This window comes from Cynocephalus volans, chromosome 4 (assembly GCF_027409185.1).
Source record: "Cynocephalus volans isolate mCynVol1 chromosome 4, mCynVol1.pri, whole genome shotgun sequence".
Lineage (NCBI taxonomy): Eukaryota > Metazoa > Chordata > Mammalia > Dermoptera > Cynocephalidae > Cynocephalus > Cynocephalus volans.
This window is the reverse complement of record NC_084463.1, coordinates 30,030,073-30,054,649: the sequence shown is the minus strand read 5'-3', so window position 1 is coordinate 30,054,649 and position 24,577 is coordinate 30,030,073.

Sequence of the window (24,577 nt, the reverse complement as noted above, 5' to 3'; positions counted from 1 at the left end):
AGAAGTGTTGGCTGGGGGACAGAGGAGCTGGCAGGACTTGTTGCACGTGAGGGGCTGGTGAGCTGCACGAGGATAGAGGGCAGTGGGGAGCTATGCAGAGCTGTGGGGGGAGGGGTGTGATGGAGAGACCACTGTGTAGTGCCTCAGCCCTGGTCACTCAGGCAGGGGTGCAGTGCAGGAGGGGAGGTGCTTCTTAGGTAGGTGGACACAGGTCCTTCTAGACTCCTGAGCCTGGTGTCGGGAGAGATCTACCAGTGCTGTAGCCATCTGCATCTCCTGTATTAACCAGAAGGGGAAAGTCCTCTAGAACTTGGGTTGTTCCTGGGATTAGCCCGTTACCGTGCTCAGAAGCAGAAGCAGCCTGATGGGGATGAAGGAGGTTAGCTGACCAGCTTTCTCGAGACTGCCTGCCCCTGTCTCTGGATGAAGGGTGCTGCTGACAGCAACAGTTCCAGCAGCCAGGATCCAGCAAGCTTCCGACCCACTGTGTGCCAAGTGTCCCAATCCACGGTCACAACAACTTGACGAGGGACATGCTGTAACTATCATCGTTCTATGAATGAGAAAGAAGAAGCTTAAATGGATTTCTCAGGGTCATGCAGCTACAGAGGCTGGGCAGCACTAGCCAGGCACTGAGGGAGGCAGATAGTGCAGCTGGTTCTCATTATTTCTGTAGTTATGTTCTGTAGAGTCACCTCAAACTCAGAACTAGTGAATGCTGAAGAAATGCTCTTAAGCAAAGTGCAAAGTCATGTTCCTATGAGCTTCTGGTCACAGCAGTTTTGTCTACTGATCAGTACATGGACCCCTGAAGCTTTCAACCCCCTCCTGTGGATTCTGGCCCATAGTCAGCCTTTTCTGGCCTCTCTTTTGGGCTTGACAGTAGTGAGGTTTAGAGCAGTTTTGCTAGTGCTAAAATTCTTGTAAATATAGCTGTTCATGACTTTTGGCATGTTACAGGATGTGGCAGGTAAGGTGAAGTTTCTAGAATTAGAGAGGTCCAAGTTTACTACATTCTGACCCTATGCCCACAATGTGATCTTATATAAATACTTTAACCTACTCAATCCTTGGTTTCATCATCTGTAAAATGAGGGTAATAGCTATATATACTCAGAATTTTTGAGAAGGTTAAGTGCATTAATTCATACAAAGTGCTTATTAGTACAGTACCTTCCATATGTAAATACTCAGTAAGCATTAACTTTAAAAACTTTATATATAATTTGAAAAAAATAGCCTTTGATTTTTTTTTCCCTATGTAATTTAATGATTGAGTATGGACTTTGGAGTGAGATTATCTCAATTCAATTCCTGTCTCCTCCTTTTTTCTATCTGGCTAAGTGGGCAAATTACTGAACTGCTTTGACTCTTAGCTTCTGCTGTGAATTGAATGTCCCCCCAAAACTCATTGAAATTTGATCCCCATTGTAACAGAGCTAAGAGGGTGGGAAATTTGATTGTTATTTGAAAGGTGGTGCCTTTAATAGGTGATTAGGTCATGAGGACTGTGCCCTGGTGAATGGATTGATACATTCCTGGAGTAATGGGCATGGTGCTGATGGTTTTATAAGACGGTGAGTAAGCAAGTTAGCTCATGCCTTTCCTCGCCATGTGACACCCTGCATCACTGTACAGAGTCACCACCTAGAAGAAGGCTCTCACCAGATGTGTTCCCTGGACTTTACACTTCCAAGCCTCAGAAACTATAAGAAATAAATTCCATTCTTTTATAAATGACCCAGTTTCAGGTATTCTGTTATGAGCAACAGAAACAGACTAATACAGCTTCCTAATCTGGTCAGTAGCAGGGGGGGAAAAGTCTAACTCTCAGATTGTTTGAAATATTAAATGATATAATACACTTAACAAGAACTTTAGCACTGGGTCTGACACATGGAAAGCCTTGGTAAATCCTTCCTGTTATTGTAATTTTTGATAATGTCATTAATAATATGGTAGCTCTTTGTTTCCAAGAGTGCTTTTCAATGCATTCTGTAGCTTCTGGCTTACTTCCTTCATTAACAAACTTTCTTCCAACAAAGTGTATCCTGTAACGCATCCTGCTTTCTGATGGAGGGACTGACTGCCATGTGGCCCTGCAGAACTCTCTGAGTGGATGGGAGCTGAGGATTCAGCAGTGAAAGGAGGGGTGGACCTGGATTAAGGCTTCTTGCTTCCTAATGCTTCCAGTTCCAGTGCTCCTGGGGAGGAAGATAGCTACTGACAAGAACTCGTGTTTATACATCATGTGTGTGCATGGGTTAGTAAGATGCCCAGAGCTGCTGGGAGACCAGCCACAGTGACGGGAGACCCTGAAGGGACAGGAGGGTCTCCTTGTGGGTTTGGAGGAGCAATGCCAGGAGGACATTTTACAGCCAGAAACGTGTCTCCACGGTACATCTCACTACAAGGGATGATTTATCCTGGCTGCCTGTCCATGGCTACTCAGCAGGACCACCACGTGCATGCCATGTCTTCTCATTAAACCATCCATTAAAAAATCGTTGACATTCATTCTCTGGCTGACCTTTCTTTCCCCCTCTCACCCCCAAACTTCCCCTTCCTCTGAGTTGTGCAGGTGGGTAAATCTTCCTCTGCTCCATCTGCATGCTGGGGAAATTGGCTGGCTCTGCTAAGTGTGATTGGAGCTGTTTGTTTTTAAGCTGCACATAAGCATCGGGTGAGATTTATAGCACTTTTCTTCTTGCTGAATCGACCCACTGGGAGCCATTAAAGTTTTATTGCTCTCTGCAGTTGCCTGGCCAAAGTGGAATTGAGGGGGCTTGCAGTTGGAAAAGCTTTTTCTTCCATTGGCATATTCACAGGGAGTACTGGGGGGAGGGAATAGAAGTGATGCTTCTTTTGTTCAGTCTCCTTGTTTTGTTCCCAACCCTTTCTCAAACTGCACTGAACTCTTGGGATGACTTTTCCCATATAATTCCCACTGTGCATGCTAAGACTTCCCACGCTATGAAGAACTCCCTGAGGTCCAACCTCTTCCAGGAAGTCTTCTTGTATCAACCAAGTGAAGGCCACACATTTCCCTGACACTCCCTTACCTCTCTTAGCTGTACCCCAAGCCCTTTTTCATTTCCGTGGTCTTTGTCCCAGATTTGGATGTCTATTTTCCTCCAGACTTGCAGCTGCCTCTTCATGTTGGATAAATGTACAGATGTTCTGGTCATAAATCCTAAAGTGGTAGAATCCTAGACCTGGGAGAAGCATTAGAAAATCTTTAGTTCATCATAAGCAGTAACTTGCATTACTCAGGTTCACATAGCGATTGAGATATTCTTATGTCTGGAAGAAAGAGTCTTTGCAGGAGATGTCCTCATCACAGATTTAAAAAAGGAAAAATGTTCCAGTGATGACTTCAGCTTTCTTCCACTCTCTCTTTGGGCCTTTAGCTGAGATAGGTAGGCATGGCTTGGTTTCCACTGGAGAAGACATCCTCATTCATTATCAATCAGTAATAGTTATTATTGCATATTTAATATGTGCCAAATGCCATGGAAGTTCCTGATACAGCACAGAGATGGCTGGGCCCTGCATCTATGGAGCTCACAGCCTAGCAAGGAAGAAAGTTTTAAATAATGTCTTCTGAACAGGACCTGGAATGAGAGGATGGCCTGGGCTTGGTGATCATTTATTCAACTATGAGGACCAAGCCTCAAGCAAAAAATCCATCAGGAACATAGTAAGATACAAGATATTATAATGTTAATAACTACCACCTTTGAGTATCTGTTTTATTCAGGTCCTACACTAAATATATGGATTATTTCATTTTTACGCTGATAAAAATCTCAAAAGATAGGTTTTAGCTGCATGTTATCTATAAGGGAACCAGAGCTCAAAGAGGATACATTGACTGGCTCAAGGTTGTAAAATTAGTGAGTGACAGAGCTGAGCCTGGAAGCCAAATGAAGGCCCTACAGGACCATGTACTCTCTCTCCCATTTTTCTGAAATCTCTCAGACTTGGAAGGTTTTCATAGTCATCTGTCTCTCAGTGCAATCTCAAGCTGCTGCTTGGTCTTGCATGCGTATTTGCATTTTAAGAGTGAATGCTTTAGATGGGTTGTAAGATTTTATCACCAGGTGTAGGAATCTTGACATCCATGGGCACCTTGTATGAGGTCACTCCCTAAGGGGCCCGCACAGTCAGCCATCATCCCTAATACACTCCAGTGTTACCAGGATTGACGGCAAGATTGCAAAATGGTTGAGAGCCAAGTACAGAGGTCAGAGTTCCAGGGTTCAGTTCTTGCCTCTGACACTGATTATTAGCTAAGTGATCCTAACTTTCTGTGTGCCTCATTTTCCTCATTTGCAACATGAGGATCATACAAGAACTTACTGTGTATGCTTAATATCAGAGCCACATGAAAGCTAATGCATCTGAAACACCAGTGACTGTGGCTGACACATAATAAATCCTCAATAAAATTTAATTTTTAATATATTTCTATTCAAGTGTCCAAAGTCATTCACATGTACCATCACATTTAGCCTTATAACCTGGGCTAAAAACTATGATTATATTCTAAATTAATTAAGGAGATACTCAGTCAGAGAGTAAGAAAGACCCAGGTTCTGAGGCACTGACATTCACTGAAATAAGCCCAAAGCAGAGCAGAGAATTGAAATTCCTCATTTTAGTCTCTCTCTAAAAGAAACCCATCTGTATTTGTCCATTTCTGTTGCTTAAAACAAAATACCTGGAACTGGGCAATTTGAAAAGAAATAATATTAACTGCTTATAGTTTTGGAGGCTGGGAAGTCCAAAGTCCAGGGAACACATCTGATGAGGGTTTTCTTTGGTGGTGATGTAGCGTGTCACATTGTGAGAAAGGCAGAAGCAACAGAGAAACTAAACTCCTCACGTGCTCTCCTTTTAAAGCCCTTGGAACCATGCCCATGACCACCATTAATCCATCAATTTATTAATCCATTTACTTGGACATGGTCCTCCCAATCTAATCAGCTCTTCAAGGCCCCACCTCTCAATTACCATAATATGATTTCCCACCCTCTTAACAGTGTCACAGTGGAGGTTAAGCTCCTAATACATGGAGCTCCTAATACATCTATAGTAAAGAGAAGATGGTGCTTTGGGGGGACACAATTCATTCCAAAGCACCATCTTCTCATTACCCTAGATGTAGCATGTTTAATATTTCTGGTTGAAACCAGGAATCCTTTTGAGCAGGCTTTCTGGTTTTGAGAAAAAGCTGAGAATGTAACATTTAGTTACAATACCCAGTCTCTTGGAGAGACACCTGCTTTTCTTAGTCATATAATCGTTCCTAGTATTGTTCCTACAGTGGGAACCATCTACAACTCTTGTTGTAGATCCCCAGTGTATTATCACATCCCCCGCTTCCCCAGACACATCTCAATAGCCGAGAAGAAGAGTGTGACACCAAATTTTCCCTCGAGAGCTCTTTCACTTTCATGTCTTCCAGATTTACTGATGAAGGCAAAATGAAGTGGGGGGTGGGGTGGGGAATCCAAAGTATGTGATGGTAATACCACATGTGTCTCTGTCTCTGTGAGCTTAACAAACCATCTCTTCTTAGCCACTGTTAGGATATGACAGTTATTCTTGTAAATATAGCTATTACAGTTATAATAATAATTGTTTGGGGTATTTGCTATGGGCCAGCCATAGTACTAGGCAGGTTGGCCCATGGGGTCAAGCCTGGTAGCAGTTCTCAAAGGCCCTCTAGGATTTGTCCCTTGCGAATCTCTCCAAACTCTCTGCCTGCTCTAACTACTGCTTTCTTGCTCATCTCAAACACATGGACCTGGTTCCTGCCTAAGCATCTTTGCACTTGGAAGTCCCTACCTGACCATTGAAGGTCTTCATTCCCCATGAGATTCATGGTTTTGCTGAAGTTACCTCCTGAAGCCAGTCTGCCTTACATGCTTTCTGCACCAATTCCCCCTGCCCATCTTTAGTTTTATTCACAGCACTTATCACTGTACATTGTCACAGCAGGTGTTTGTTTCACGGTATGACTTCTTCACTAGAATCGCAAGCCACATGGACAGCGATTTTGCCTGTCTTGGTCACCTTGCATTTCTACCTAGAGAAATGCCTGGGATATAGCAAGCACTGAATAAATATTTATTGAATAAATACAAACATTGAGTGAAAGACTTAATAAACTAGGTGGATGGCTTAGAGGGGTGAATTAAACTCACGAGTTCACACATCGGGTGAGTTTGTCCAGTAATATCTCAGAGGTGGTAAAGGATGCGCTTTATCTCTGCTGCACTGAGAGGGTCTAGTCCTCGGTGGAGGCAGGCAGGCCCGGGGAGGTCTGTGACTTGCACACAGTATACAGAAGTCAGGACTAGGATGCAGGTCAGCTGACACCCAGCCTATGCTTGTTTCCCTCTCATCTTTAAGGTCTCTGCGAAGTAACCACTAGATGATTCCCACTGTAGGAGCAATACCCCATCAATGGCGCTCACATGACATCTCCCCTCTTCCTAGGGGCTGGACTGTTTACTGTTTGCTGGTTCCTGAGTACAAGGTGGGTGCAGAATGTGATGTAGGCCATCCCCCAAGCAGGGTCACACTGAGCCCTGAGCCTGGATCCTGCCTCAAATTTAAGCCAAGACTAGTTCTTCCTTAGCAATCATCTCAAATCCTGGCTATGTCTTTGAAGTACATTTGTGCAAAGAGCCTAAAATATCTGAATTGAGGGCAGCTGCCTCCCTGGCCGACCTACAAAAAGTGCCTTCATCTTCCTGAACCTCAGTTTCCTCATCTGAGATGGGTGGATGAGCAGGACCATGTGCACTCTCCAAGAATTCTCTGGGTTCTCAGGGAAACTCCCAAGTGTCCCCTTGTTCTGATCCTGTTACTGTGTAGTGTTCTGCTGGCTGGCACTGACCAGACTCCTTCTCTCTCCCGATGGCCCCAATGTGGCATGAAGCACAGACATTCTGTGAAGGGGCGAGGAGGGAGAAAAGGAAGGGAGAGGAGCCTATTAACAAGTCATTATTCAAATTGAATTTGCTTAGTTCTTTCCCTCAACCAGTGATTTATCAGCACTGCACTCTCCCGAGTGAGCCACGGGCCGGTCCTTCTCAACCAGTGATTTAAAAAAAGACGTCTCAGAAGCAGGGGGACTTAAAGTAGTGCATTTGAACCCACCAATTACCAAGTGATTGTAATTTTGGGAAAGATCTAAGGAAGTCTAGAGGGACCCCTGTGTTTGCTCTCACAGTGCAGAGACCCACCAGGATATGGGGAGCAGGGAGGAAGAAAGAGAGAGAGCCATTCTTTGGAGCTGGGAGCTGGCCAGTACATCTTCTAATTTAATTACTTATCTTTCCCTCAAATTGTTTATGGTACACTAGGCTATTAAATGCACCATAAGCAAATGGCTCCTGAAAGAGGAAGTGGATTTATTTGTTTTAGTTACCACTCCAACAAAAGTCTATTTCTTCCGCTAATTAAGATTCCATTCGCTAATTTAAATGTTATGCTAATTAAAGTATAATTCTGAAAATGTAAAACGGAGTTTAAAAAAACAGAAAGAAAAAACTGGGTTGGCCTTTAGGAATTACGTTAAATGTATTGCGTTGTAACAATGGTAAGCTGGTAATTACTTCATTTGCCTCTGTACTGTGTTCGCCCTTCTGCTCGTGCACGTTCATGCCGGCTCTCACACTCCAGCTCGTTAACACACACCTCCCTTCTGCCTCTCTCACGGGAGCTTTCTTGTGATGGTTTAAGATGAGTTGCGAGTTAGATCCTTGAAGCAGTGTTCAGAATTTCTTCAGCTGGGCCACACAGAGTGTTGCAAGCTGCTGCCTGATGTGATGTTTGGAGAGAGAGAGAGAAAGAAAACATCTGGATTTCTGCTTTGTAACTAATTTCTGGAGCTAAGTTGCTGTTATTCTAGCTTCTTCTACATCCTTTCTAGAAGCCTGGGTATTTTACAGAAGACAGAGATTGTAATATTTTACAAGAAAGAGAATGACTTTTTTTTGGGGGGGGGGGGGCCAAGTTAGTATCTGGTGTTTTGAGCATCTGGTCTGAGGTCAGGGATAAGACAGTGGGAAGCAAGGACTTTGAGGACCACGGCAGATGTTCCTGGCCAGGCCAAATCATGGGAGGTTCAACTTCCTCATCAGTCAGATGGTGTTGTCACGAGCACTGAAAGCATCCATGCTTATGAAAGCAGCTAGCCTGGTGACTGGAACATGGCAGGCTGCCTGAGTGTCCCCTTTCTCCCCTCCCCTAATTTTGAGGCTGTAGCACCAAAGTAGAAATAGACGCTGTAGTTCCTTTCTCAGCTTGGGCTCTTGTTTGTCACGGGATCAAGCCTCTGCATTCTATTGATGCAAAACACATAGAGCCAAGCGTAGTAGTTATTGACTGCTGCATAACAAATTACCCCAAACTTAGTGGATTTAAACAGAAGACACTGCTATCTCACAGCTTCTGTAGGTCAGGAGTCTGACGAAGGCTTCTCTGAGTGTTTCTGGCTCCCAGTGTCTCAAGAGACCCAGCAATCATGGAGCCCTGGCGACTGCAGGCACCTGAGGATCACACGCAAACCTACTGTCAACACTGTCAGCCAGAGCTCCAGCTCCTCAGCACGCAGGCCTCTCCCTAGCGTAGCTGTCCCCCCAGAGGAGTGACCCAAGAGGGAAGAGAGTGGCCTCACTGCATGTATGGCTAATCTCTGAGCCCCACATCCTGCCCACAGGCAACAAGAAGGGGGTTCACAGGGCATGGATAACAGGAGGCAGAGACCCTAGGGCCATCTTGGAGGCTGCCCTGCCTCTTTGTCTCCTTCCCCTCTGACACAGGCTCTGCTGTGTCTCTCTGTTCCAATCAGAGCCTTGACTTCAGACCTTCCTGCAGCTGTAGCCATGTCCAGCCGTTGGCCTATTGTCCAGCCTAGGCAGCCTGGGATGGGAGGCTTCACAGATTTGCTCAGACCCAGCTGTCGTGGGGACAAGTCACAGTTCCACTTCAGAGGGACTTTGGCGAGGGCTGTGGTAAGGGTGGGTAGAATGGGGAGTTGTCTCCTGAAAGATCGTGACTGAACTCCAGGCTGGTCTTTAACCATGCTCTCAGCCTCCCAGCTGTGTGATGCTTTGGAGAGGCATTTAGAACGAGGTGCAGAGGGCAGTGAGGTTTCCTTCTGGGGCAGGTGACAAGAGCTGGAATTGATAGAAAGTGAAGCTAATGAAAAGGAATTAACTTGCAGATCAATTAGGTTCTCAATGCCAGAGAGGGGAAGGAAATCAGCACCACACACTTGACCTGAGTTTCTCATTGGAGTGGGTTGGCCCTTCTTTTTATCAGTGCTTTTCTTGCCGGTGGTGGAGTAAGATGCAGGCACTATCCACCTAAGGCCACAGTCTAAGCTAACTCTTGACAATCCCTGCTTTTCTCTGGCCCGTGGCTTGGAGAGCAGAGGAAGGAGAGGTGGACACCAGGCAGGAGTGGAGGTGGGAGGCAGGGAGATCAGTCCTGGATAGTTGGCTTTCTGTCTTTTTTTTTTTTTTTTTGGCAGCTGGCCGGTACAGGGTAGTTGGCTTTCATATCAGAATTGCCTTTGGCAGATGCATTATGCATTAATCTGAGTGGCTGTAGGAAAAATTCTATCAAAAGTCTCCCCAGAAATTGGATGCATTGTTCCTAATTCAATCACACAGCTGGGCGGGGGTGGGGGGCGGGCTGGCATTTCCACTAGCAGACCACAGGTATATCTGCCAGTCTTCACCAAGCAGGTGAACGAGTATGGGAATGATGCTGTCCTCGGTGGCTGCCAGCATGTCCTGTCTGTGAGAGTAGTCAGTTTGCGTTGGTGCTGTGTCTACACCTGCCTTCCCTCTCACTGCAGCACAGACCTGCTTTGCCCAGGACATGCAAGGCAGGTGTAGACGTTCTCTGTTCACTGTCTATGAGCTGTGAGACTTAGAAACACAAATAGAATCTGGGCACCTTCATGCTTATTTACAGCTCAACACCAAATGGCTGATTCTGACCCTGTTAGGGCTCACAGGTCACCTTCTAAGAACTTCAAATGATGTTTAGTTTTCTGATGCTTGCCCCAGAGAAATGCCCCAGAGATGTCTCTGGAAATGCATGTTTTTCATGCTTGACATGACCTCAGGACAGAGTTTGTATGTCCATGAATGAATGTTTACTGAATGTTCACTAGTGCACTGGGTGCTGTGTTTGATGTTGAGAAGCACGTGGGGGTCACACACGAAACAGGTAAGATCTGATGCCTTACATGGAGAGGGGAGTTTGCATCTCCTGGGGGGAGCGGCTGGTTCCAATGCCCACTCAGACACCTACCAGCTATATGGCCTCAGGGAAACTACCCAACCTTGAATAATCAGGGGCATGATGTGATCAGCCTGGTGTTGTAGAAGTAGCCATCACAGCAGTCTCAACAAGGCACTTGATGGGGAGGAACAGGAATAATGGGGCTGGGGGAGTGGGCTCTTGCAGTGATCTGAACTGCAGAGGTGCAGTGGTGCAGGACAAGGTGCGGGTTCAGGAGAAGGGCTGGTGAGGCTCGTGAACTGTCTGGAAGTGCAGGAAGGGAGGAGAGGATGGAAACAGCTCAGGTGTGTGGCTTGGGTGCCCGGGTGGATATCAGTGTTATTAACTAAGGTGGGAAGCATAGGAGAAAGGACGAGAAGACAGCAAAGAGGGCAGTATAGCTCCATCTGGGGTGAGCTTTGCTGTGGGCTCCTCAATGTCCAAGCTTCTACTCTGAGACCTGGGTTCTGTGCTCCAAATTCAAGGAGGTCACCTAGAGTAGGTGAGGGTTGGACAAACTGGAATGAGAGTCTGGTGGCAGTTTTAAAACCTCCTTTCATGAGAAACGAAATAAATCTGGAGAGATGCCCTCGTCTCCCCTCGGAGGCCTCTCCTTGGTTGGGCAGGGTAGGGTGGGATGACAGAACATGGATCTGTGCGAGACGGATGGGAGGAAAGCCTCCTGCCCACTGAATCAATGCTCCCTTAAAGATCGCAGCAAACAGGATTAAAGGTTGAAAGACATTTATTGAGGGGTGAATCTGAGTGTATGTTTTATTAGTCATCCCCGATCCTGGGTTTATAGAAATGCCCAGCTTAGACAGTGCCAAGAGCAATAAATCAGGGCTTTCTTCTTTGGCTGGCTGCCTGGGCAGTGATGTGGGGGTGGGTAGCCCCAGGCCAGAAGGATGGAAGGGAGTGCCATCTCCAGGCCATCTGGGTAGGGGTGGGGGTTGGGGAGGGGGAACAAGAGGAGGAGGCTTGGCCAGTGCCCCTCCAGCCTCCTTTTCCATCACCCGCAAAGGAGATCAAACCAGCTTACTGCATGGGTGGATGCCGCCAGGCCCTTTCAGAATTAGGCTGTTCCCCACCCATCCTGCCAAAATCACTCGCCTAACCCTTTGCCTGACTGATTCAGAAGCTATTAAGTGTACGGCATTCACACAGCAGACCATTAACTGGAGGCCAGAGCTTGATTAATGAGCATTATGCTAATGTTGGGTCAGGGGGCAGATTATGTGCAAAAGACCAAAACAGTAAGCCGAGTCAAAAGTAATAACACCACCTCCCATCCCTCCCCAGATAAGTTGGCAGCTGGAGGCAAGTGGAGAGAAGGCGTATTGATGAGCCAGCACGCAATGGCCTGGCACTTGGTTCATGTTTTCTGCAGGGGGTCAGGGCTGCAGATGTCCCTACTTCCCTCCAAGGGGAGTGGCAGCCACCTGGAAAGGTGGGCTCAGGGAGATGCAGGCTGCCGCAGCTTATGGGAGTGACCCAATCCAGACTGTAGGGTCTTTATCGAGGACCCTAAAATTTATACAAACAAGCAATGAAATACTCCATTATGAACGTGTCCACATAAGGGGGTAAGGTCCAAACACTGGAATGAACTTGGAAAAATAAACCCCGAACCCACCACTCCTGGCAGTCTTGGCTCACTTGGCACGTGGGACCCTGCTCCCTTAAGTCTCTCTTCCTCTGGCTCCTCCTTCTGGCTTCTACCTTGAACGTACTTCAAGTTCTGTCTTCCATCCTCTTCTCTTCGTGGGCCACACTTTCTCTGGGGATGAGTGTGCCCCTTTTCATGACACTAGTAGTCAGAAGGCTCTCCTCAAGCTCAGTGTCCGGGTTTCATCTTTCTCTGAGCTCCAGTCTTCACCACGGACATGCTGCCCACCGCCTTTGCATATGAGTTCTAGAACATCCCACGTGCACCATGTACTATGCAGCACTTTCTTTCTACCTTGTACTGGTTACAAGCACATGTTTACTTGATCCAGGGCTGCAGAAACACCAGCTTCAACCTGGGCTTGTCCCGTCTCCTTTCTCGCACTGCCCATGCCACCTTCCTCTGCAGATTCTCCTTGGGGTCTCTGCCAATCTCCTCTGCTACCCACTGAGGCTGGGCTCCCACCCTCTCTTTACACTGTTGCAAAGTCTTCCAGCCCCTGCCTCCTTGTCTGTTCCATGTCTAAACCTTTTCCAGGCAGGACACTCTCCACCAGGGCTCCCCCTGCCAGGCTCCCTCACATCACATTCACGCCTCAAACTCTGGGTTTGGCCAACATGACATTTAACCCAATCTGCTGCCCTCTACCCCGCCCCCTCTTCCCCTCCATGCCTGGGCTGATTGCCTTACATGGAAGAGGTAACTCCATGCCCTTCTTCGTGGCGCTGTCCCGGTGTGCATCACAAGGCTGAGACTTCTGTCCTCAGCCCCATCCTGCAGATGATTTTATAGATGACTCAAACAGAGATTTACATAACAATATGGAAAGTGCACCTACAAGATCAGGAATGACCAGAAGCTGGGGGAGAGACTAAATAGGTTGGATGAAAAAAATCACAATGTTTTAGTCCGTTTTGTGTTGCTATAACAGAAATACCTGAGACTGGGTAATTTATAAAGAAGAGAGGTTTACTTGGCTTACGGTTCTGGGACAGCTGCATCTGGCATGGGCCTCAGGCTGCTTCTACTCATGGCGGAAAGTGGCAGGCAGCTGGCGGGTACAAGCAGATCACATGGCGAGAGGAAGCGAGAGAGAGAGAGAGAGAGAGAGAGAGAGAGAGAGAGAGAGAGAGAGAGAGAGAGAGAGAGAGAGAGGGTGCCAGGGTCTTCTTAAGCAGTGAGCTCTCGCAGGAACTAATAGAGAACTCACTCATTACTCACCCCGCCCCCAGGGAGAGCATTAATCCCTTCATGAGGGATCTGCCCCATGACTCAATCAGTTTCCAACACTGCCACATTGGGAATCATATTTCCACATGAGTTTTGGAGGGGACAACACATCCAAACTCCATCACACAATAAAGTATCAAACTGGCAGACCGGAAATGGGATGTAACAACATTGAATTTAACAGAGATAAATATGAAATCATGTTTTTGATTTTTTAAAAAAACAATATTTAAAAAGATACAGGATAGGAAAGGGATGTTTTAGCTAAGGTAGCAATTAAAAATTTCTATAAACAGTAAGCCTAATTTAAAACAACACAGTATACAGTTATCAAAATAAACAGAATTTTAGGCAATATTGACATAATCTACAAAAGTATGGCTTCATTTATCCCATGTTAGGTATATTACAGTGGAATATGATATCACATTTAGAGTACCATCCTTACAAGAAATAAACAAAAAGGCATGTTTAGTGAAGATCAGTTAGAGAAAAAAAAACATAGTATGTATGAATTATTGGAGGAATTATTTCCCTCAATATTCCTTCCAAAACTGAAATTGTGTGAATTCCTTTCTGTTGTTGTTTCTTTGTGGCCCTTTGAATTATTTTTTTTCTTTTGGGTCTAAATGAAATGTCACCCGTTTAAACCCTCCTGATACTCTTTATCTGAATTCCCGGCATCCTCTGTGACAATGTTGTGTATTTTGCTTTGAACACCTGTTGTATCCTGGCCAGTCACTTCTATTTCCATCCTCTGCTGTTTTGTACTCATCTGTGTATTCCAGAACTTAGCAGAGTCCCTGAAACCTAGCACATAATTAGTAAATGTTGAAAAAACCCAGATACATAGACAAAATTGTTCTTTAAACCAGTATTACCCAAACCATATTCTACTTGTGTTCTGAAAGTTCTAAGAGGAGCCTACTCTCAAAACTATGAATACATATTCCAGAAAGAGTTCTATGGTCAATTAAGTTGGGGAGATGTTGGGTTCAATAAAGTTAAGCCTGCTTTTTTACTTGAGAACATTTTAGAACCTTTAATGTTAATGTAAAGTGTGGATCATTTGACCACAGAACACAGTTTGTTTGCAACACCATTTGACGTCTCATAGAGAAATGCTGAATGAACTAAGCCTAACTTTTGAGAAATGGCACATAGCCTGTTCAAGAAGTGCCAGAAATCAAAGTGAAAGGGGTAGGAACCTAGGAACATACCTCAGTGGGTGAAGGAAGGACATACTAGATACTGAGACACGTACTGTAGATGTCAAGCTGTTTAAAAACTTACAGAAACGTTAGTGATAATCACAGCTACAGAAGATTGGGACACTCTGAACATAGAGTCATAAAATTTCCTGATAAGCAGAAAAATAAATAAAGCAGCTAAAGAAACAGGTGTGGCCACAGAGGATGCTTTCCTTGAGGCTCTGCCCAGAGGATGGAAAAAGAGACAGAAACACACAGCAGGACACAGGATGTGGAGGGGATGCATCCACACGTGAGATGGTGACAGCTCAGGACTAAGTGAGGCAATTTTAGCACAACTCTTTAATGTGTGAACTAATTAGAAGTCTCAAGGGTTCTTTCAGTGTACATGTAACAATCAGTTTGGGATGGCTAGTTTGAAAAATAAATACCCATAGGTTGCTTGTTTGTTTGTTTTTTGGCAACTGGCTGGTATAGGGATGGAACCCCGGACCTTGGTGTTATCAGCACCACGCTCTCATCAACTAAGCTAACCGGCCAGCCCCTCTATCCATAGGTTTTAGTGTAGGCCTCTGTATTTGGTGCTGCCTTTTCCAAAGACCTAAATTGGTGAAACAAAAGGCACGATTATTAAATTTGCATACAGTGAAAATCTGGCTAGTCAACATGTTGGAAGAGGAAGTCAAGACTAAAAAGATTTCAGCTGCTGAGTATAATTGATTAAAATGATTACAAAATGAAAGTAAGTAGAGGTAAAGATGAATATTTAAAATTACTTTAAAATTTTCAGGGGTAAGGGGTGAGAAAAATTTGACTTCATTGCATGTGGAGAGGAGGAAAGTCACAGGGATACTGTCAGCATGATATGAGAGAAAAGTAGAATTTGCCCTGCCCACCAATAAATAAATATAAGTATTTATTACAAATTATCAAATTAACATAAGTGTTACATTTGGGTAAAGGAGGTGGTAATTTCACTGTCTTCCTTAAAGGCCCTACAAAACGTGGACTATTTTATTCTCTTTTGGGCATGATTTGAGAGTTATATTGACACAAAGATTTTATTCAATGGAGATGGCCTAAGAAAGTTAAAAAAAAAAAAAAAAGATAAAAAGATAAAAATCATATCTAAAGAAAAATGGCTGGAAGAAGTGGAGATATTTAATCTGGGGGAAAAAAAGACTTTGGGAAGACATAGCTTCTTCCAAACACCTGAAGCATAAAAAGAAAAATTGGAGAACCTGTGTGGCTTTCAGTGTCAGAACAAAGAGTAATGCCTGGGAATTACAGGGAGATAGATTTCAGCTCAGTATGGCATATTAAACTTTTTAACAACTCATACTGTCCAGCAAAGAATGAACTCACCCTGAAAGTCCTGAATGAACTGTAGGTTACTGGAATGAAGTAACACACCTGTAGCTCCGACACAGGTCAGGCCCAGCGCTAGGCTGTTTTTCCTCTCTCCCCCATATTGGTTCAGCTGGGAAACAGGAACCACACTAGGTGCTTCAAACAGAGAGAATTTAACAAAGGGAATGAATTACACAGGTGTTGGAGGACTAAGGGAGGCAAAGGGAATCACAGAGTGCCCCAGAGATGACTGCATTCACGGGGAAGAGGTGGGTTTCTGAGAACTCGGGAGCTCAGAGGGCAGGAGGTAGCGCTCATTTTTTGGAAAACGGGCACCTCTGAGACACCATGATGAGACTAGTTCTAGAGTTCAGAAAGAAGCTAGAAGTTGGGGCCACCTGCAGCTGAACCAGGAGGAAAGAGGGAGGAAGCCCCTCCCACGTCCCACCTTCACTTCCAGGCTGGGGTCTTCGGGGGCTGGCAGACCCCTTCAGATAGCCGACTGGCAGCAATCTGCAAAATGCAGTTCTCGGCATCTCGGCCTAAGAAGGACAGGGAGAAACATGGAAGGACACATGTGGGGCTGAGAGAGAATCGCCAGCACACTTGTCTCCGACCCGGAGGCTGCTCGGAGTCCACGTGCGTCCTCCAACTTGGCACGAGTGCCCCCAACAAGAACTGCGCCTTCCTGCAGCCACCGAGCTCCTTCCTCGTTCGTTGCCCTTGCCCGTCCCTCTGCCCTCAGCCAGCACCTCAGCTTTCAGGGCTCTCCTGGCTCTTCCTTCCTGAGCACTGAGTCCTCGTGCCCTGCTTCGGTCCTCCACTAACTTGCACTGGTGGATGTGGAGACACGAAGGTAGTCATGCTCCCTCCTCCTCTCCCCGTTTTCCTCCCTGCTCTCCACTTTTTCTTTCCTCTGCTCCCTCTCTCCCTTCTTTGGACCTCCCTTCACTTCCCACTGCCCTAGGAAACATCTGTGCAGGTCACACTGTGGTGTGTTACAATCAAAATCTGTCACGCTCCTTCAATGCACATTTTTCTGTTTTAAATATAAACAGATTGTACTTCTTATTGTTATTGCTGTTTTGCGTTAGCTAGTTTCACTGCATTAGTTTCTTTGTGCCACTGGATATCTTATATCTGAACCTTGTTAATTTACATGTACATCTATTCTATTCCCAGTTTTTCTCTTTATCAAACAGTTCATGTTTAATGGAGAAAATTTAGAAAGTACAGATAAACAAAAAGACTGAAAATAACTCATATATAATCTCACCTGCAATCATCACTGTTCAAATGTTCAAGTCGATGCCACATAAGTCGATGTAGACAAGTCATATATAAACAGTGTGTATGTGTATAACATATATATATACACATACGTGTATGTATATATCATTCACTACCAATGGTTTTGTAATTTTTGGTAATTTTTTTTATGTATATGGCCATCTTCTCTTTCCCAAATCATTCGTAACAATTTTAAATGTCTGCACATTTAAAAGCATAGGCTGTGTCATAATTTATTTAACCAGTCCTTCGGTACTGGACATGTGGTTGCTTAGAATGTATTGCTATCATACATATTTGTGTATGTTCTTCATTATCATCATAGATTAAATTCTTTATTGCCTTCTTTCTAGTTAACACACTTATGACATTTTAATTGCCAAGATATTCAGGTATCTTTTTATTACAAAAGGCACATTAAAAGTCTATCGCAATTTTTAACTCTTGTGTAAACATCACAGTCTTCTACTGAATCTGACTTTATCTGCACCCCAGCCCAACACCTTTCTTCTCAGTTTTGTGCAATATAAAATAAGTCCATCTTATTCTCTTTTCCCTTCCTGCTTTCCTTAACAAATTCTCTTTCTACGTGGCAAGGTTTCAGTGGATGTACCTGACAGTCTATTTCTACTCTCTTGAACCAAAATATTGTTTTCAAAATTTTGGAGGTTCTAAAAATGAAGAACAAGAGGAACTGACACTTTCATCTTAAGATTCCTGAAGGATTTTTCAAATCCATTTAAATCCTGTGCAATTTAACAAATATTGATTCAGTGATGCCCAGCACCGTGCCAGTTGTTGTGGGAGCACAGGGACACGGGTCAGTCCTAAGACAGCCAACAGCTTGATTAAGCAGAAAAGTAGGCAAGAAACTATAAAGAATTTTAATAAATTTAGTAGAAGCAAAAGCTGCAGTAACAGCCCAGATAATGACAAATAAGTACAAGGACGATGTGGAGCTCAGTAGGTACTCAGGAGACCCCAGGTTCAGTCCCATTAGCCAGGCCACACAATGTGGTCATGTCAGGGCATTATCCCAGGCCCTGGACACTGTCCTTTGACATGGGCTTTTTAGGTTCAGTTCTCAGTCGTCACTAGAAATAGCTCCAGAGTTATTTTCTTCTTGGAAGCTGAGAAATGAGGTCTAAATAATAACGACTCAGGCCAGAGGACAGGGCACCTGGGATCCTTCTCTCCCTTCACCTGCGAACAAGCATTTATGGCAAATGGTCTGCAAGGCATGATGGGGACAGCACAGATCAATCAGGCAGTCCTGTCCTTGGGTACCTCACAGACCCGTGAGGAGGGAAGAGGAGAGGTACCTACTTATGAATGTGACAGTCACACAAACTTATGCATGTGACAGCATGCAGGCTAATTGTCAAGGACTGTAAGACAGGAACATCCAGCATACTAGGTGAATCCAGGGGAGGACTTTGTGGAGAATTTGGTTTTGAGCTGGATCATGAAGAGTGAGCAGAACTGGAAGATGTAAAGATGGAGACGGAGGAGCGGGGGCTTTCCAGGAGTGAGAGAGCATGGGGTGTCTACACAGCAGTGTGGTGCTAACTGGCACTTTGCCATTCTTCCTGAAAATATTTGATCTGCATAATCAGTTTTTAGTTGTATCATAATTATTATACCATTTTATAGATGAGGAAATTGAGCCTTACACATGAAGTGACCTGCTTCAATACCACTCCCAGCTGATGACCTGATTTGCACAAGGCACACGGGCTGCATGAAGGTGGGCAGTGAAAGAGCTCAGGAAAGGGGAGGCAGCCAAATGGGATGGTCTTGGAGGCCAGGATAAAGAGCTTATATGAAGAACTACCAAAATAAAAAATGTGTCATGTAATGAGCAAATGAAAAGTTTTGATTAGAATTATGCCTTAGAAAGATGAGTCCAGCCAGAGGAATAGTCTGTGGGAGGTCAGATTAGCAGTAGGGGATCTGTTAAGAAGCCATTATCAGAGTCGATGCCACAGGGAAAGAGTCTAAGGAGGGAATTCCTCCAGTTCACAAGAATGTTCCACACAGCACAGCATTTCCCCCCACTGTTTAAAAGCTTTATAGGAAGGATAATTGACACCTAATAAACTACCCATATTTAAACTGTACAATTGGATAAGTTTGGGCACATGCATTAGATCTTCACAATCAATATGATGAACATATCCATACCCCCCCCCAACGCGTATTTCCTCATGCCCCGCGGGCCTACGTCCCAGCCTTCCCACTACTTCACCTCCAGGTAGCCTCCAATCTACTTTCCGTTACGATAGACTAGAATACATTTTCTAGAGTTTTATATACATGGATTCATATAGCGTGCATTCTTCATCTGGCTTTTTTTGCTGAACATAGTTATTTTGAGATTCCTCAGCGTGATTGTGTTCATTCCTTCCAATCCCATTGCATGGATATACCTCAATTCATTTGCCTCTTCACCTGCTGGTGTACTGCTGAGTTGCTTACAGGTTTTGTCTATTACAAAGGAAGTTGCTATGAGCATCTGTGTACAAGTTTTTCCTGGGCATGTGCTTTCATTTCTCTTGGGTAAGTACCTAGGAGTAGCAGTGTCTAAATCATATAGTAGGCATACATTTAAATTTTTAAGTAACCTGCACATCATTTTTATATTACTGAAAAATTAGCAATAATTTAAATAAGTAACTAAACATATTATGATACATGCATATGGTAGAAAACAATAAAGCTCTTTAAAAATGATAATTGTGGGTTTATATTTGACACAGATGACAACATAAGAGAAAAGGCAGGTTATAGAATGTTATACATAATCATCAAAATACTAATTAGTAATTAATTTTTGGTAAGATGTTTGTGTGTACTTTCAGGTATTATTTAATTTGTTTTCATAATAAGCAAAATCATTTTTACAATCTCCCCCAAATAGCTAATTAAGTCTATTCTAATTTTGGAAACTGCAAAGGGGGCCGGGGGCTTGGATTGAAGGTTTAACTAACTGAATGGTCACTGATAACAGGCAGTTTTTGAGGCACGGGAGCTTGTGGAATGAGAAATGAACCATAAGCATATTGTACTGTATTATTTTTTCACATTTCATTTTTTTGTTATACAGGAAGAAAAAATAACCAGGAAAGAGTGTTAATAATAGCTTATTTTCAATTCACATGCCTGAGTAAAGAAACAACTGATGTATAACTTATGCAGATCCATGCAAACAATTATTTAAATTAGAAGAGGAAGGATGGGATACTTGAGAACAGCAGTATTTGCTGGATTGCTAATATGTTGGAAGGGCTCTTTGGTACAAGGCCATGGAAATGAGAAACGAAGGACATCTAGCTTTGAGCAGAAACAGCTAGTCCTGGTAGGATGATATTGGGAAGCTCAAGGTTAACCTAACATAATAACAATCACTGATCAAGTGCCTTACTGTCTCCCAAACACATCCATATACATTAGCTTGCCCGGTCCCGTGAAAACTCTGTGAGGAGGCAGGAGAGGGATTTTATTTTAATTCCCGTTTGATAAATGGGAAGAGTAAGGTTCTTAGAAGTTAAATAAATTAACAACAAATATTAGTATAACTCCTTAAAGATTTACTTAATATAACTCCTTAAAGATGTGCTAAGAGCTTTCACTTTCACATGTGTTTTTTCATTTAATACAACCACCTCGGGAGGAAAAGGGATCAGGGTACAGATACGATTTTCTTCTTCCCTACCCATTTTTCAGATGAAGAAATTGAGCTAAATTAGACAAAATAACTTGAACAAAGACACACAGATTGTGACTGTTTGGTATAAGGTTTAAACTCTAGCCTTGGGTTCTACAGCCCATGCTCTTTAATTTACTCCACATCTATGACATACCTGAAATCATACTGCTAGCAAACTGAAGCCGGTGTTAAACTTCAGCCTTCTGACTAAATTTAACAGTCTTACCTGACACCACAGGGCCAGGTGAGTGATGACGTGTGGGTCCTTCACCTTTGATTTTTGTCTTATGTGCTGTCGTAGAAAGCCAAAGAAGCTGATGGCTTTGTGCGTATGTGTGTTGACTGGTGTGGAATTTGGAGTGCATGGCATGGAGCTGAGGGATAATGCATTACTCCACACAGCTCATGACTCATGTACCTGGTGACAATATCTTATGTCACGGTGAGATACAGTGTGTGTAGTTAGAAGGTGCAGATACGCCAACTGGCTTTATGCTTTGATTCGATTATATCCTGCTGCTACTCTTATCCTGTTCAAAGGCTTTCCTCTTCTACAGCATGTCTCAATAAAGCTAATGACTTGGCTTCATCTTGCTTTTGGAAATTACTTTGGGGGAGCTTTTCCACATTGACAAGTTTGAGGATGATATTCATGGTAGTACTGCCTACCAAGAGTGAAACGACTGGCTTAACATTAAGTGTTTAGTAATACTTTCCTCATTTGTATTTGATCCTAAATATGTTTGCTAAGGACAATGAATTTCTATGCTTAACATGCTAAGCCATTTAAGTTATTGTGTAACAAAGTATTACATTGGTTATAAGCTAAGCCAGGGCCCATGCTTTTATCTTTTCTTGGAAACAAGAGGGCAAACTAATCCCCTCAGAGTTTACTTAACTTTTTAAATCACTTCAGACTCGCCTGCACCAGTTCTGCTTGGTTGGTCTCAATGCTTCTAGGTAGAATTTACTATCCCTCTGCCCATGGTCAAGAATCTTTGATTTTTAGTATCACCCTTCTTTTGAAAATCTAAAAGGGCTCCTTCCAGAAGCTCTAAATTCATTTAATTGTATAGCTGTGTTGACCTGACACAGTGAAGTCACGTGAGGAATCAGGTACGGGGGACAAAATCTTGAGTCTTGGAATCCAGTCCTTGACTCTGGCAAGGTGAATGACAGTCTGGTAGCAAGAGCATCACTCTAAAAAAGTATGTGCCATATCCAAAGTGAATACCTCATTAATGTCTCTATGTTTACACATGGAGTTTTCTTAATGATTATCCAAAGAGTTCTGCATTTTTAAAGATGATAGGGAGAAAATTACTTGTTTTGATAAAAATAGGGTCTTTATAGGAACACATGGGTAAGAAAGAGATGAAGTCCAGCAGGAAGCCCTGTGATGCTGTTGCAAGCAGAGTGAATGTATTTTCCCTTCATAGTCTGCCTCAGAGTGTTTAAGATGGTGGGTAACTCTTCAAGGAATCTTTCCTTTTCTAGTCTATTGCAGGTTTGGGGAGACAGGGGGACACTTACCTTGGACCAAAATAGCCAGGCAATAGGTCGTTTCATACTGTTGTAATGCTGGGTGCACTCTGACCTTAATAGTCAGTCCTAGCTCTCTCCCTCACTTGGCCTTTGCTGCCATCCCCCAACACCCTCCTACAGGAAACATACACATTCCCCTCTGACTCCCCTCCCTTTCCCACTACCCTGCCTCTCTCTCCTCCTCCTCCCCCTCCCACTTTCACATTGGACTAATGAGAACCAAAGGGAGTAAAAGTGTGAGGATTTTTCACATTGCTTTCCTACCTGCAGCAACACTACAGAAATTACAGTGACCAGGCCTGGCAGGGTGTCTTCTTCCAAGGACTGCCTAAGTACTTTGCATCAATTCTCACCTAGCCTTGGGGAGGGGATGAAGACCTGGAGAATGTAATTTCCCATCTTTGTAGCTAGACAGGGAGACAAGTTTGCAGGTGCTGCTAAGACTCATGCTGAGTCGGGAAAGAGGCCCAGGTTGCACCCAATATCCCCGTGTTTGGGCTCAGATGCTTGGCTGCTCTCTACCAGTGAAGTGGCTAATGGGGTGCTAAATGGGAAGCAGAGGTCACTATCCCTAAGGGGAAAGGTGAGTTCTCTGTGGGTGTTTGTGAGGGTGGTGAAAGAGGGCCACATACACAAGTTAAAGAAAAGGCAGAGAAAAGAACTAGTCTTTGACTTCTGCAAAACTCTTCAAGTAGAAACAGATGGGATCTGTGACTTAATTGAGCTATTATTAGATGCTAAATTTGAACAACTCTTAACTACGCCACCCTCCTTCAAAGTGCTGCTTTACTTGAAAAGCACTGATTGTGTTTCTGCAGCTTTTGGCAAAGGTAAACTGAATGAGCAAAGATGTCAAATTTTAATTGTCTGCCTGTAGGGCAGCTGCTGGAAGAGGTGCCATTCTCAAAGGGCCCAAGTGGACACGAATGCACAAGGTAGGGTTGTCCTTTCCGCTTGCAGAGTGGAGTCAGTGAACTTCTGGGTCCTGAAGAGCCATCTCTGCCCTCAGTTTCCCTCAATGAGCTGATAATGGTGTGTGGGCAGTGGGAGTGGAGTAGGGGAAAAGTGTGTTTCATGAATGGGTGTTGAGAAAACATGTGATGGGTGCATGAGGGCCAATGCTCAGCTCGCCCATTGGGAGTCCACACACTGCTCTGCTGTGCCTTTAGTTGGCGCCTCCTGAGTGTTAGGCGTTGAAGTGTGGTGGGTGGAATCTTGAACACGGTCACAGTTTTATGTTCAGCTCATAAATGGGTAGGTCTTACCTGCAAATACTCTGAGGACCAAGCAATCTCAATATTAAGTTGCTCTGGAATGTAAGTGTCACAAATCTGAAAAACGTGTTGTTGCTAATGCTAAGGAACAGGAATCTGGGTCTTTTTTTTTTTTTTTTTTTTTGAGGAGGTTAATTTTATTCCACACTTGGGCTGGTAGGTGGGATGCCTATTCTAGAGACATTTCATTTCTGCCCCCTCTCACCTCATGCAGGTGTAGTTATGGAGATCCAGGAAAGAAGAATAAAACTGTTTTCCTTCCCTACTTCACGCCCGGCTTGATAGAACACAAGCCTTTGTTTTGACACTTTTTATCGTGTTCCTCGGACTCACTGAGCTCTGCTCTTCCCCACAGGGAAGGGGTGGAGAGTTCAGCTTCCGCTCGGGCCGTGCTGCCCTTCTCTTCTCTGATCCCCTGAAAAGAATCGCTGACCCTGCATCTGTGGAGCTGAGTCAGGCAGCCCCAGTCCCACCTGCTCGCTCGCCATGCCTGCGGACGATGGCGGCAGGGCACCCACAGTGTCCCCAGACCCTCCTGGCAGGGCCTGTACCGTGACCTTATTTACACTATTTTTCCCCCTCCTGCAAAAAATTCATAGGGTGAAACCTTCATTGAGAAGGGAAAGGGGAAGGATGGTGACATTTTTCTCTGGCCATGAGCCTACCTGTTTCAGAGAACAGCCCTCTCTAAGTAAAAAACATCGGGTGGGGAGGGCATTGTTAGTGGCCTACAATATCTATCCCCCCCGCCCCCCTTGCTCGTAGGACCCCTTGTTTGGAGCAGAAAGTGCCCCCGTCCGAGGACTGACTACGCTCCCAGGTTTCCCAGCCTCCTTCGCAGCTACGAATGCCTTGTGGCGCAGCTCGGGCCAGTGGGACATACGTGGAAGTCTGTACGTGGGTTCTAAGAGCTTTTCCACGACCGATGAGTGTCTTAGCTGCTGCTGGCACTGTGCTTTTCCCTCCTTGCCATGAGCATCAGCAG